We start from the raw sequence: 15,312 nt of genomic DNA, 5'->3' as shown, positions 1-15,312 counted from the left end.
GCAAGTGCTAAATACAGCAGCGGGCATGTTGCCTCTCTTTGTTATCTAAACAGTGGCAAAATTGAAAATAGGAAGGATGGCATGGATTATAAAGGATTAGGTACTATAACTTAAACAGGACACTATAAATAATATAGCAGTATACATTGCAGGTATACATTGTATAATATCTGTAAATCAATGTTTTTTTTTTTTTTCCTTACTATTCTGTCATTTAGGAGTTTACAAAAACAGATAAAAAACTGGGCATAAGTTGTCCTTCAAAAATAGATGCAAACAAAATAAATAGCAAATTAAAATTGAAAAGGGTGGATGCCTACATTCATGTAGAAAAAATATTTGGGGATGGTTGGTCAGTAACTATAGTATAAGTAATTATTCGTTGTGGTCAGAAACTGTTAAGGTGCCTTGCTTGTATGTCTAAATGTTATGTTACTTTGAATTTATCCTTAGTAAATATGTACATGAGAGCTCAAGTATGCTATGACATAGCTATTGCTCTTTAATGGAAATAGAAAAAACACCAATAAGAAAAAAATCCCAGTAGAAAAATATTAATAATGAAATTCTTACTCTACAGTATGTGTTTTTCAAGTCAGAGGTGAAATTCTCTGTGACATCTATAACATCTTTCAAATTAATTTGCCCAAACATTAACATGCCTCAGCTTTCCTACTAAGAAAGTCCAGGAAGAAAGAAACCTGCTAAGCACAAGCAGGGCAAACTTCATGGACTACCACAATCGCCTCAGTGAAGAACTTCAGTTCCACCTCAGCTGTTATTTGAATAACGCATTCTGTTAAGTTGCATAATTTTCAGAACAAATCAAATATCATAAACTTGAAAGTAATATTTCCTGTTAGAAATTAATGTGATTTGCAATCTTATAATTAATTACACAAATATTATGAAAACTGGATAACAGTTTTTTAATCTGACACTATATATGAGTGACGTGAATATGAAATTATGGATTATTTCATAACAGAGATTATTACTGACAACCAGAAGAGCATACACTGCTTTGTAGCTTCTTGAATAGCTACAGAAACTATCAGTAACAATCATACATGTTTTTCCACCAATCCTTTTCAATCATTCTAATCAAGTAGGATCTCTGATGATGTATAAAAATTGGTGTGAAGAACCAGAATATAATTACATCTTACATACAATTAGTAAAGCAAATGGAACTGCATGTGAGGCAGAACAGCTGTAACATAGGAAAGAAGTCATCTACTGAATCAATAGACTACTTTTATAGTTCTTAATTTGTTTTGCCACCTGGATTTTAATTACAAATCAAGTATCTAATGTAAGCTGAAACCAGGTAACTTGATTCATACCAGGTACATGTGTCTAGAAAGCAATCAATTTCACATTTTTGAAAGAGGAAGAAAAAGGTTTTCCTTCAGTTCATTATGACTAATTTCTTTAAATATGAAGAAAGCATTGGGAAAATAAATGTAATCAAAACAAAATAGCCATACGGAATTGTACACTCAAGGAGAGCTACTTAATGTATGAAACAATTGATTTAGAAGTTAAGAGCTAAAAAAATTATTGGTATTATCGATTTTTCCTCTTTCCCTGACACCTAACCAATTACTCAGAGAGTACATGCTACAAGCACTCAATCTTACCATAATATCATGCAATAGAGTTTAGTAATTGAAAATACAAAACCCACCGTACTGAAGGGTCAGGCAGTCAGGAAGTGCAGGACAAATAAATTCTTGTAGTAGAAGGATATCAAGATGCAACAATTTTCTGTTTTCTCAGAAACTCAGGCTACTGATATCTCAGGAGATCAATCCATTATCCAAACAGATTCGATATAAGAATTTCTCTAACCTTAAAACAGATGCTCTGTCACAGCTGGTAATTTCTAAAATCATGCTGTGCTATATCTGGTTCTGTCAGGCTTTTCCTACAGCCTGTGCATCTTTGTTTATTGTTGCTCTAAGACACTAACTCTTCTCATGATACTTTAAGAAATCTGACTGGTGTCACCAAGTATCACAGAGTCAAAGCTAGATCAGAAATCTTGCTTCAGGATAAAGTTCATCCTTGTTACAGCCTCCCACCCAAAAAAGATGTTCCTACAAATGTTCATTAGCATCTGGTTGGAAGTGCTGGTTTTAGTAACACAGCCCACTTTTACCTAGTGAATTAAAACTATTGCATCCCCTGCAAAATTTCTGAGAGCTTATATTGGGTTGCTACTGATCTTAAATCTGAGAAACTCTACTGTTACTTAAGATCACATTTCAACCCAATTGTGTAATTTTCTTCTGGATGTCATACTGACTTGCCCTCAGTCCTGCCTAGCACTATTTTCCTTATGGGCAGATTCCATGTCAGATATTAAGGAAAACATGTTTTGATCTAATCAGTCCAATTTGTACCTCTTGGGACAGCTAGGTTCCCTCATCTTTTTGGCATACTTTTTGAATTACTTTTTCAAATTGGATAGAAAGATAACATTATATTTATTTGTCATTTTTACAAAATGTTTTAGAAAACTATATATATGTGCATAGATAAATATGCTTATATATAATGCAATGCAGTGCAATGTCATTTAATAATTAGATTACTAATTATTTGCAAATATTTCTCAGAATCATTTAGCCAAACCAAGAACTGAACTTACTTAGCTTATCTGTTTCCAAAACTTTATCTGGGTCTATCAACATGAAAGCAGTGCACCCTCCTTACTTGTTACAGATCAGAGAGTATCTTCAGATAGCAATCTGAAACGAAAATCACAGCAGTCTTATTGGAAAGTAAGACACTTCTGTGAGGCACAGGCGCAAAGTAGAGTATATAATTTTAATAGCTGCATCACCTTGTTGGATTTTATCTTCCATGTGGAAGTTCTACAGGATAACAATAGGAACTGCAGCATAATCTAATTAACATAATTTTTATTGTGATAATGATATATAGCTCATAAAATACAGGTTTTGTATACCAGTACAGCCCCAGCAACCTAATATATGCTCACTGTCACACTGATGTCTTGGATAAACAGATGTCCAAAATATGTTTGATATATCAAACATCATAATCTCTATATGTTACACTATCAACACTATTAACACGTTACACTATTATTGTATTATTACACTACTAAATTCACTTTTATATAAAAAAATGTAACCACTTATACCCTGAGATTTTAACACTGGGCTAATATAAGCCTGTTTACTTATGCAAGAAAATGCAAGTTTTAAAGCAGTTTAGCAACAGCAGGAAATAAAGTCATAATTTCATTAAATGTTAATAACCACAAGCAGACGAGCCATTTTCTACTGAATTTTCTAATTGCTTCCATGTTGCTAATTTTTGCATTCTTCCAAAAATTGTTGAGAAAAAAAAAATACACTAAAACTGCCATGTTCTAGGCTACTGATCCACATTTACAGTTTATCAGGCAGAATTCAGATTTCTAGGGCCTCACAAAAGCCATCCTTATGAATAAATCAAGCTCAGGACAGAATCTAACTCTGATTAAGTAGATACAGCAGTATTTTTAATCCATAGCTGATCTTTACTTTGTTCCTAATGAACACAATATTTCAGCACCTTTGCATCTGATAGGGAACTAGTAGGAAATTGACTTGCAGATATTACATGTACTGCTTACAGATCTGTCGCTAATGTTTCAAGGACCAGTGGCTCTTAGCCATGCAGAACCTAGTCAGTGAACCATAAAAACTGAAGAAAATAGATCAGTTCTACTGTAATAGTTGTCATGTCCAGTGACAGTGAAATTATTACTTGTACTGGTGCGTGACTGGATGTTCACTTTATCTATGTAGCCTCTAATTCAGTGCAACTCTCACCGAGGTAAAATTGAGAAAACCAGACTCATTTATTGAAGATCAAAGTTTTCCTGGTGGTAGACAATAGTCTGAAGTGAATTATTTCTATAGATAACACAACAGAAAAACAAGAAATGCGTTGTTAATTTGCCTATCTTGTCATATTTCGGTACCTCTTCTGGAGGCGCTCACATCCCAGGGAGATTTTCAAAAGACCATTTATGCTTTGGCAATCAAAGCAGATGCTTGAAAGTCCAAGAGAAAAATAAAAAAGCAGTTGCTAAGCTGCTGGATGCTACAGATCTTGCCTTTCATTTTTTTTTCACCTACCAGTGACAGAAGAATGGAGATGAATTAGCATTCTGTTACTACAGTATGAGTGAATCAGAACCTTTAAACAGATGCAGTGCAAGAAAACACTTTGAAAGTACATTAGCAGCAATCTCAGTAGTTTCATATTAGGTCAAAACAGTTTGTAGCTATTTCCACTTACAAAACAAATATGCTGACTCTGTGAGCAAGAGATGCCATTGTCACAATGCAGTCTAACTCTCTTTGTAACATATCACAGAACACCTCACACTACTACACAACACCTTCAATCAAGTCCCACAGTCTGTGACTGGAAAAACAGAGTACTGCTTTCAGCTTTGCTGCATTTCTAAAAATTCCTTATGAACCCATGAGATCTTGGAGAATTTAATGAACACATTTCAAGGATGCTTGAGCATCTAATTCCCCAAACTGTTTCAGCAATCATAGCACAAATATAAAATGAAATCTTTTAAGTTACAAGAATGTACAGCACTGCTTAGTGGATTGTTCCAATGTTTATCTACTTCTGTCTAAAAATATACATTTTCTTCCATTTCTAGGTTTAGCTTCCATATACTGGAGCTCTTTTTGTAATTGGATATGAGTCCCAGAACTTCACTGGTTTGCTGTCTTCCACAGAGACAAAAGTTTTCCATCTCCCTCCACTGAACCTAACAGGCTGTATCTTTTGTCTCATCACAGAAATCAAAGCCTAAACTAATCTTACGGCTTCTCCCGAAGTCTCCCTAGTTTTCAACAACTTTTTCAAATGTGTGTAACATGAGAAGAGAACTCTGAAGTGGCTGTACTTGGGAAAGGGGAAATGTTCTCTTATTCCTAAGCCCAAGCAGTGTATTAACCTGCCAGCTGCAGAATTACAACAAACATATACCCTCAAAAATCTTACACAGATTTTTTTTTACCCCCATTTTTGCACACTTATTTTTACACTGACTACTTTTTATCCACTACATCTGTCCATATTGACAGAATACATAAGACAGCAATTTAAAACCCACAGGTTGCTCCGAAAGTAATGTCTCCTATTTTATTTCCACAGAAACTGTAACAGATACAAAAAACAAAACAACTCTAGCTGATAGAGCAAATTCTCACATGCAAAACAAAAAATTTCAGCGCAGTCACCACCATTAGCTATACATTTTCACCAGCAATGAACAAGAGCCTGCATGCTGCCCTTGTAATATTCTGCAACAAAGATGACCGACTGTCACTGCTATTGAAACATATCACCCACCACCTCACTGTACTCACACCCACTGTTTGGTCTTCAAAAACATTCAGCAAACATCAGTGAATGTCAACAGGTGCAATCTTTTCATCATGGAGGAATTCAGTGACACACCTTTGATTTAAATGCACTTTTGTGTCAGATACCATTCTGTCAGACTGCCCCTCTGCTGCCATCTGTGACATGGAAACAAAATGGAGGGTGGGAAGGTTCAGCCTCTACTGCCACACCATCAACGTTCGCCTCTGATTTTGTGGGCAAACACCATAAAAGTAGGAAGCAATGCTTTGAAAGCAGCCCTCATAAAAATTCACTCAAAATATTTAAGTAACTTACACTTCCCATTACCACATCATCAATATTTGAACTTCCGGACATTACTTTTATTGATTTCTTATGATTTCTTATTTTGTTCCACTCCTTGATATTGTGCCTTTATTCCAAGATCAGAACAACCCAAATTTTAGTTGTAAGAACTTCCTAGCCAGCTCTTAAAACCCTAAGCACAAATTTCATTGCGCTGACTTTATAAAACTGAAATATCTTTTCCCTCTCTTAAAATAAAAACAGTAAGTTGAATATTTGTGGCAAAGCAGTCATATAAATTCATGAGTTAGGAGCAAAATCAATTCAGAAACACATGATGACACACTTTTTTTTTTTTCTTTATGAATGATAATTTTTTTAAGAAATTGTCCTTGTTCTTTCATTTGATCTTGAGAATGTGGTCACTGCGGCCAGCCAAAATTGTGGTCTTTTGACCATTCAGCTCTTGAACAGAACAATCTTTTTCTGGTGTTCTTACTGTGGCCCATTGTTATCCTGCCACTTGCTCAAATCATTAACCAGTTTTTAAAATGGTGCCTGCTATACATAAAAAGAAGCTAATGGAGCTGACAGGAAAGGGAACAAAAGATAAGTAGAATCTACACAATAGAAGTAAAAGTGAATGAAGAAACAGTTTAAAATAATAACTACATGGCAGAGAGAGTTTCACATAAAATAAGACTTTCAGGACAACATCATTTTGTATTACTCTATGAGTTGGAAGAGATTACTAATGTACCTTTTTTCAGATTCTCACTACTCAGTAAAGACAAATCTCCTCATTTTTTCATGGTGTGAGTTCCCTGCTTGAACACTGAACAGAAAATATTATCTGAATTGGATTTTTGCTGATGTTATAACTTCTGTTGTTACAATCATACGAAAACACAACTTCAAACAACATTTAGACAGATTTTGCTGGCTAGGGTCTTTGCAATGTGAAGCCCCTGATTCCATCAAGCCATTAGGAGGTTGTGAGATACTTACCATCATGCCTATGCCTGTTTATGACATGGAATTGAAACCTAAGAAAGACATCTCTCCCTGCATCAGCAGCCTAGAAGCAGTACTAGTTATGTAGATCAGCTTGTTTCTAAGACAGGTGAAACATTTCAGAGATGTGATTTTACACCATGGGAGTAAGTAGGATTTCCCATTGTGCTCAATTTGAAATTTGTAGTGGAAGAAAATGATGGGAATACAACAAATCTTCCCTTTCTCAGAGTTAATGGTATCATTAGATTTGACCAGCTGTACAAGCTTCTTATAGGCATCTACTTCCAGTGATATGCACTTATGACAAGAACCATGCTGGGAAAACTCAAATGCCTATTGAGCTATTGCCATAAACTATGGTGGAAGTAGATGCCCAAGAAAGAACATAGAAAAATATTAAAAAGTTGTTTTTTAAACAAATTTCCTAAGCGATGTTCTCTTCTGAGGCTTGAGACCTTACAATATTGTCACCATATATCTAATACTATGTCCCTTGGCCTTAGGACTGCCTCTAAACAGTCATGCATTCACAAGCAAGCAAGTCTGGTTAGGCTGTGGCTTTCACTCTAAGAAAAGACAAGGAAAAGCTTTTAAAAATTAAAGGACTGTTGAACATTCCGTACGACTAACATAAAATAAGAAGAAAATGTGTTAAAAAAAGACTAGATGGCTCCTTACTTATCTAAGTATTTTTAACCTCTTCCACAATCTCATACACGCCAAGGAAATGGAGGTAGGTTGAGTAGAAGGCAACATTGCCTTGAAGTTACTTTCTCTGCCTTTTCCTGGAATCATAAAGTACCCTGAGTTGGAAGGGATTCACAAAGAACATTCAGCCTAACTCCTGAGCCTCCTCTGAGTTTACCAGCCTAGTTATTTTCTCATTTTTGAAATAAAATATTCTGCTTTTGTACCTTGACATATTTTATTTATAAAAAAGGTTTATATTATTCAAAATGTCTATAGTTGTTATTCATCAATGGTTGTTTCATTTCCTTACTTATCAATAGAAATAAAACTTCTGATACTTTTGAGCTGTTTCTGTATCCACCTCACCCCAAAAGCTTATGGATATTCCCTGGAGTTCTAACTGTCACTGGATGCAAAAATGCATTTGGCACTTTACAACTAAATTCATGAGTACTTTTATTTTATGAAGGCTGACTGCAAAACCACTATGTTTCATAAGGCAAAAAATCCTGAATCTACAGCATCTCACCACATATCTCTCACTGCCTGTATATTCTTGCTTGAAAGAGTTATCTGCTTTATATTTTGCTGTTACATTTTCCAGAATTAGAATAGGGAATTAATATCTTATATCGTATGCATTTTCATTTGAAATTTTTTTATTTTACCTAATAGACAATGCAATTTGTCTGTTTATATCATTGTTTAAATTTATATTCTCTGATTCATAGGGAACTGCCTTTCAAGTTATAATGGAAAGTGTTGCCTATATTAAAACAAAACTAAACTAAACTAAACAAAAACCTCAAAGCCCCAAAACCCAAGAACCATAATTAGCCCCTGAAAGCTGATTTTTATTTGTACTTGATTTCATTACCTTTGCCTAATCTAAGCTTTTCTGCCTTCTCAGTGTATTTTACCTAAAGCAGTACTTCTAATTTTTTTCCTAATTACAGCTGTTAAATTTAAACTGGCATTATTTAGTAAAATACCTTATACTTTCTCTTGTACTGCATCAAAGAAAATCATATCTTTTAACTGGTAATTTGTTCTTAATGTCATATGTTCTTTTTTTCCTAAGGAACAGTATTTTGAAGAGCCTAAGACAACTGCATAATTAATAACAAACAACTATCTTTCAGTAAGATGAGAAGACCTTAAGATTCACATCTTTCATGAATTCTCTCTGTGGAGGATCAATTATATTCATTTTGTTGTCTCATTACAGTTTCTTCTGAGTTCTTAACATATTTCACATAGATTCGCTTAATCTAATTTTTTCAAAGCCTATCCATCTTCTTGCTGCTGATGAACACATTGCCATTTAATGGCATATTTAATTTCCTTTAAACAAATTTCACAGACATAGAGTAACATATATCAATTATATGTTCCTTATGAAAATAAATGGACCACGCCCTGTTCTTTCTAATTAATGTGTCGTTAGTCAAAATACATTCTTCAGTGACTTACAGTTTTATTGCCTATTCCTCTGTTAAGTAATTTGTTATGCACCCTTACTGCCCCAAGTAAAAAGGCTCAATTCACAAAGTGCAGTGAACTGATATGCATTCCCAAGAAGCATACCAGTACTAAGGTGAACTTCAAGGAAAACAGTGGGGAAAAAAAAAAGTTGTTAGAAAGCACCTGTTGTGATGTGTGAGAACTGCCAACCTGTATTTTGGCATTTTCTAACTTTCACAGAGATAACTATACAGCTTCAATACTGTTCTTACAGCATCATTTAAAACTGTTTCATCCCCTAGAAAAGATGTATGCTCAAATCTAGGTGCAAAGCACAATCCTAAGAAACACTGAACAGTGCCAATCACAGAATATCAAAAGTTGGAAGGGACCCATAAGAATCATCAAGTCCAATTCCTGGCTCCACACAGGACCACTCTAACATCACAGCCTACACCCAAGATCAGTGTCCCAATGCTCCTTGAGTTCTGGCAGCTCAGGGATGTGCCCGCTGTCCTGTGCCATGCCCATACCTCTTTCAATCAGTACTACAGAACAATGAAAACAATGAGTGTCATCAGCCCTTCTGGCTGCCAGGGTGTGCTGCTGACTCAGATTCAACTTGCTGTTGACCAGAACCCCCAGATCCCTTTCTGCAGGCTGCTCTCCAGCCTCTCATCCTCCAGTCTGTACACAGAGTCAGGGTTGCCAGGTGCAGAATCTGGCACCTGTTTTTGTTCAATTCCATACATAATGATTGCCCACTCCTCTGATTTGCCACCATCTCTCTGCAAGGATTCCCTACCCTCGAGAGATTCGAGAACTCCCAGTTTATTGGCATCTGCTAATTTACTTAGTAAGCACTCAAGTTCTGTACCAAAGTCTTTTATGAAAACACTGAAGAGAGCTGTCCCTAAAATGGGGCTCAAAGAGACCCCACCAGCCTGATGGAACCCCACTGGAGCCCAACCCATTGCCTTATGTACTTGACAACATGAAGAACACATCATTGTCACATACTAGATGCCAGTACTTAGAAGAACTTCAAATGGATGCAGGAGTTTATTTTGTTAAAACCACAAAGAACTAAGGGGAAAGACTTTTGGAGTATGTGTATGTTCAATAATGTCCAGCAAATGATATAAATACATATAAGCAATAAGTAAATGGGTTATTGTGAAAAAGAAATTCCTAAGCTAAAAAACCAACTTTCACTTGAAGAAAAGTCATACAATTACAGATATCATAAAATCATTTCAACAAAGTTATAGATTTTTAGGGAAGGCCAAATGAGGCAAATGTAGCTCAACTGACCTAATTAGTCCAGATAGTCAGAAAATTGCATGCTTATTTCCGGTCCTATTATCCAAAGAATATGCTCTATATTTCTTAGCATATTTACATTTTATAAATACATACCTGTAATACAGAAGTACACACGTACATGCTACATAAATATGATAGAATCATATGCACACATATATGTTTATTATGTATGATAAATCATAACGGATAGTTTTTTGGTTTTAGAAATGCTGCAGCAGTGTCAGTGGTTTTTCCTCTTACTGCAAGCGTACTAAAATAAAATGTAATTGCTATTGCTGGATAATTAGATTAGAAAATAATTGTAATTTTTCAGTTCTAAGTGAAGTTTCCTTTGAAATTTGTTAAGTGAATAGAAAACGGTGAGTAAATATAACTCTTGAGTGAAGCAAGGGATATTCCAGAGGTGTAAAACACCGCATTTAATGACTTAAATTTACTGTCCACTCAGGGAAATTAATAAATAGGAATATAATATCATAATATAACTAATCTTGATATATTCATAATCAATTATATAATTCAATATGCATAATAATATTAGTAAAATAAATTGTTGTCTTAGTTTCAAGTGGGACTAAATTATTTTCTTAAGATTGTCTGGTGTGATGTTATGTTTTGGTTCTAGGAGAAAAACAATGTTAATAACACACTGATGTTTATAGCTGCTCCTAAGCAGTATAGTACAGAGCCAAGGCCATTCTTAGTGAAGACCCCAAGGAACTGGGAGGGAACAGAGTTAGGACAGCGGACTTAAACTGGCCAAAGAAATATTTCATACTATGTCACATCAAGCAAAAGGAGTTTTGAAGGGGGTGGGAGTTCATCTTTCCATCTTCTGCTCCTCAGGGGCTATCTGAGCATTGGGAATGGGATGGTGAGCAACTGCATGTGCATCACTTGTTATATACATATTATATATATACACACATATATATTTTTCATAATTATTATACTTTTCCTTTTCTCTATCTTAGTAAATAGTTTTACCTCAACCCACAAGTTCTACTTCTTTTTTAATTTATTCTCTCCCCCAGTCCACTGGTATGAGGAGGGAGTGAGCAAATGACTGTGTAATGCTCAGCCATCTCCAGGGTTGAACCACAGTTGGTACTTACTGAAGTGCAAATAGTTAAATAACTTCAGCATGTCTACGAGGTCAGTAATGTCTAGCTTGCAGCAGGTTGTAGTGTTATAAAATAAAATAAAATAAAATAAAATAAAATAAAATAAAATAAAATAAAAAGCTGTTGAAGCCATGGAAAAAAAGTGTCTCTACTAGAGCTTCCCTAGGCCATTTCTATGTAGCTTCCAAGCTGCTATAATTCTCTATGATGCCTTCTCTATTTTTTTTTTTCTCTGATTCTCTTCATATTCCTCCAGACCAAATCAATCCCTTCTCTCATACTCTTTAAACTCACTCCACAACTCATACATCTATCCATATGGGGCTCTACTAAACCTTTTAATTTGTATGGCACATTTTTCTGTTAATGTCAGACTCACGAAAATACAGTTTCCAAAGGCATCACAACATTCCAATACACCTGATATTAACTCTGTGCAGCCTGCAAATCTCCACGTGTACAAAGGTGGGTTATCATATATGTGTTTTTCTAAGCCAAAATATCAAGTTATCTAGCTGCCTTCACCTCCGTTAATGCAGTTCACAATTTGCAATCATTTGGCTTCTTGTCCTTTACAAGCAAATCTGGAGGAAAGTGAATAATATGATGCAGACAGATCAAGGAGAACGATCAGAGAGTAAGAAGAAAAGACTCACCTCCTTTAGTCAGATTTCCATTTTACTTTGCTTCAATAGTTAAAGAGGGAAGAGAATTTTTGCACACTCTTTAATTCAGATGTCAGTTTCAATATTTGATGCTCAACTGTTCTGAAATATAATCAAAGTATAGCAGTTAAAACTACTAGCCTGAGACAACATGAAATTATTAACATTGCAAAGAAGTTCTGTATTCAATAAAAATCACAGCAGTGTTGAGAGGCTTTCATATGCACTGTAGCAAAATTTTTACTTGGCACCAATCCTCCTTGCAAGAAAAAGAATGAATAAAAACCAGTATTTATAATGTATAATGCTGTATTTGGGGTGCCATCTCATGCCTTTTTCTCCTTGCACAACATATACATACTTTGCTCATTCTGACAGAAAAAGACAAGACTAGATACATATGTTTGCTCTCCAAAATCGGACTCTTTGTAAGAACACTCCCCCCTGGTTTACCACAGCCTTTCTAACAGTACAGCTGCACCACGGAGTCCTACTGCCTCTATCAGGAAGAGAATGTTGACCAAACACCCCACAGACTGCAGCTGTATATATGGCGCTGCTTCACCAGCATCCTATGGGTGGCTCACAAAATTGCAACAACAAATTACTGCACACTTAAATATACACATTTTCGCAAATGATATACATCGAGAATGCTTATTTGTAAGTCATTCTCTTTCTCTGGAAAAGAAAGCGATATAAATATTTTTCCCTTCTAAATTCTTAAGCACTACTCATTGAAACTAACAGAAACAAATGTGCTCTGTGTTTGAGTTCTATGAGTTATGTCATATTTCAAGTTTTCTCGTCACTTAAAGGTCTAGCCTACCTTATCAATTTATTTTAGTTTGAGCAATTCAAAAGTACAAGTCAGAATAAGAACAAATCCCTTTTATTATAAACGCAGTGAAAAGCACCAGTGAAACTTTTACTGGAAAATAAGGAGAGAATAAACATATTGCGAAGCGTGTAATTGGCGCAAACTTCTACGCTGAAGTTTGATCAGTACAATTTATTCAACATGTTGAAAACTCCGATGCTATTTTACACTCTAGATGCTCATTCAAAGAAACATCTTTACACAGGTTAAACCTGGCCTCTGGGAACGGTTGTCAGAAAAGCAAGTAAGTAAAAATAACCTGTGAGGATTATAAACTCACATTTATAAAGTCAGAAAAGATCAGACCAATTGGAGAGTGTGACGACTCACTTCCCATGGTCCATAAAATTTTCTCAAATCAACTCCTTTGGAAATGAGATGAGCATCTTAGACAAGCATCAAGATTTGGACTGAAGTTCTTCCAAAAAATCACTCAGAGAACAAGATAAGTAACCTCTGTACTATGAATGTCCAACCTTTTGACTTGACTGGGCAAAACTGGGCAAAGAGGAATTGTCTTGGGTTGCATATAAAGTATAATTGAAGTACATAAGTTGGAAAACTTATTTGTTTAAAAACTATATTTTCATTAAAACATAAATACCTTTTTTTTTTTGTTGTTAAACTAATGAATATGTTATTAACTTATTGTAGAAAAATATCACAAGCCCAAGTTCAATAATTAAATAAAACTTACACATCTACTTAATAACAAAAAACACATCTCTTCACAGACACATACGTGTAGGTGGGTTGAAATATTGTTATTGCTAATCACTGCATTTTTCTTGCCTAGTGGTACAAGCACATATAACGTACAGCACATGCAGGTTTCTATTTAAGTGTGTGTGGCCAGAGATAGAGTTAGTGCTGCACTGCACCCTCCCCTCCACAGTGCTCCCTTCTCACCTATGCAGTCTGTGCTTGAGCTACATGTAATTAGCTCATGAAAAGTATCTCTAAAAATTGCAAAATATCATATTGATATTGAATATCAAAAATATCAAAATATATATTGATCATGTGGTTCTGCATTATTGGCTTTCCAGGGCTGCATGTGACTCATGGGCCATGAGTTGGACGTGTATGCTCTATTCAAAAGATAAGTTTATTTCCGGGAATGCCTTAACCTCAAAAGAAGTCAATGATGATGATGCCTGAAGCCTGAACTTTGCTACTTCCTTTTTATTCACCATAAGACTCATTTCCAAGAGAAAATAATTTCTGACACTGGTTCAGTCTCTATAATTTATGTCAGAATAGAAACACTTTCCAGTGATTTTCCAAAGACCGCACTTTGTGTATAGTTGGCTTTGAGGGAAGATCTCTCCCTTAAGGCATATAACCATTTTCTGTGTATTTATATAAGCCTAAAGCTAACTTTCCAGCTCTCTGTGTAGTTTGTCTTAAAGGCATTTTTCTTTCTTGGCTGCACAGGTTCACATGTCAGAAGGGGAGAAGAATTTGTTTTAAACAGGAGAACGTGATGGTAAAACCAGTTAGAAGGGCAACAGGATCAAAGGCAGGTGCAGAACCAGAAATTACTTTTAAATCATTTCAGACATGCATTGATTTCCAGCCAAAAGAATATCTTTTGAGAGAGGGCTTTAATTTAACTATGCTATTGACTACATCATAATAATTTTAGATTTTCCCTGAGAGTATAAAATTGACAGAGTATATTTAATTGTAACAAGTAAATCAGATTGACTTTTCCATAAAAAAGTCCCCCTGGGGAGCTTTCTAAGATAAATCTCTAGAGGATCAAATCAAGCAGGCGTTTATGTGGAGCCTTCTGTTGTAAGGACTACAGTGAACACGTGGAAACTCCCATGTTTGAAGACATGTGTGAGAACCTTGCTCAGATGCATTTCTCATGTCTGAAAACACTCTCCTGGGTAAATGAATTTTTTACTTGTCAGGTATGTTTAGTGTTAACAGAGAGAATGAGGCCAGGGAATGGAATCACCTGCATTACACAGGCGTTAGCGGCACTATAAGTTATTGCCTAAACTGCAAAAGAAGCAAAGTGCAAGAAGTTTCTGCAAATACAGGTGCATTCTAAATATGATGCAGTTTTCAGAGATGGTCACAGAGTAGCGTGTTGTGATGGTCACAGAGTATCTGTGTTAAATGCAATACTATCCAGGTCCACTGCCTGGACAGATGTGGGAATTTATCTAAATATAAATGTTAACAACATCCAGCACACAAAGACCTGTATTTTGAGAGGGATGGATGCTTAGAACATACATTTACCATGTTCTTATATTCCTTAATTTGGTTTCTGAAACACGATAAGAAATAGGACATGGAATAAATAGACCTCTGACCTTGATATTACAGTCATTTTCATGATCTTTTTATGGTACAACAAACAGGTTGTGCACAATGACTTCTCCATCTGGCATACAGGAAAAAGAAAGCTACTGAAATAGAAGGT

General features: G+C 35.4%; 1 protein-coding gene across 8 annotated transcripts in view; it reads right to left on the bottom strand.

Annotated features, from left to right (window-relative positions):
• The window catches only part of DLGAP1 (DLG associated protein 1), a 391,290-nt gene that overhangs the window by 229,190 nt on the left and 146,788 nt on the right, over positions 1-15,312 (bottom strand). For 5 of the 8 annotated variants that reach the window (XM_015282556.4, XM_015282560.4, XM_046934592.1 and 2 more), the window contains one exon: positions 11,981-12,091. The exons of 1 other annotated variant lie outside the window; for it this stretch is intronic. The gene's annotated coding sequence lies outside the window, so the exon portion shown is untranslated. Of the gene's footprint in view, positions 1-2,656; positions 2,757-11,980; positions 12,092-15,312 lie in introns of all 8 variants that reach the window. 2 more of the 8 variants (XM_040695516.2, XM_015282557.4) reach the window with 1 other exon arrangement.

Source organism: Gallus gallus, chromosome 2, assembly GCF_016699485.2.
Source record: "Gallus gallus isolate bGalGal1 chromosome 2, bGalGal1.mat.broiler.GRCg7b, whole genome shotgun sequence".
Classification (NCBI taxonomy): Eukaryota; Metazoa; Chordata; class Aves; order Galliformes; family Phasianidae; genus Gallus; species Gallus gallus.
This window is presented reverse-complemented; position numbering and strand designations above follow the sequence as displayed.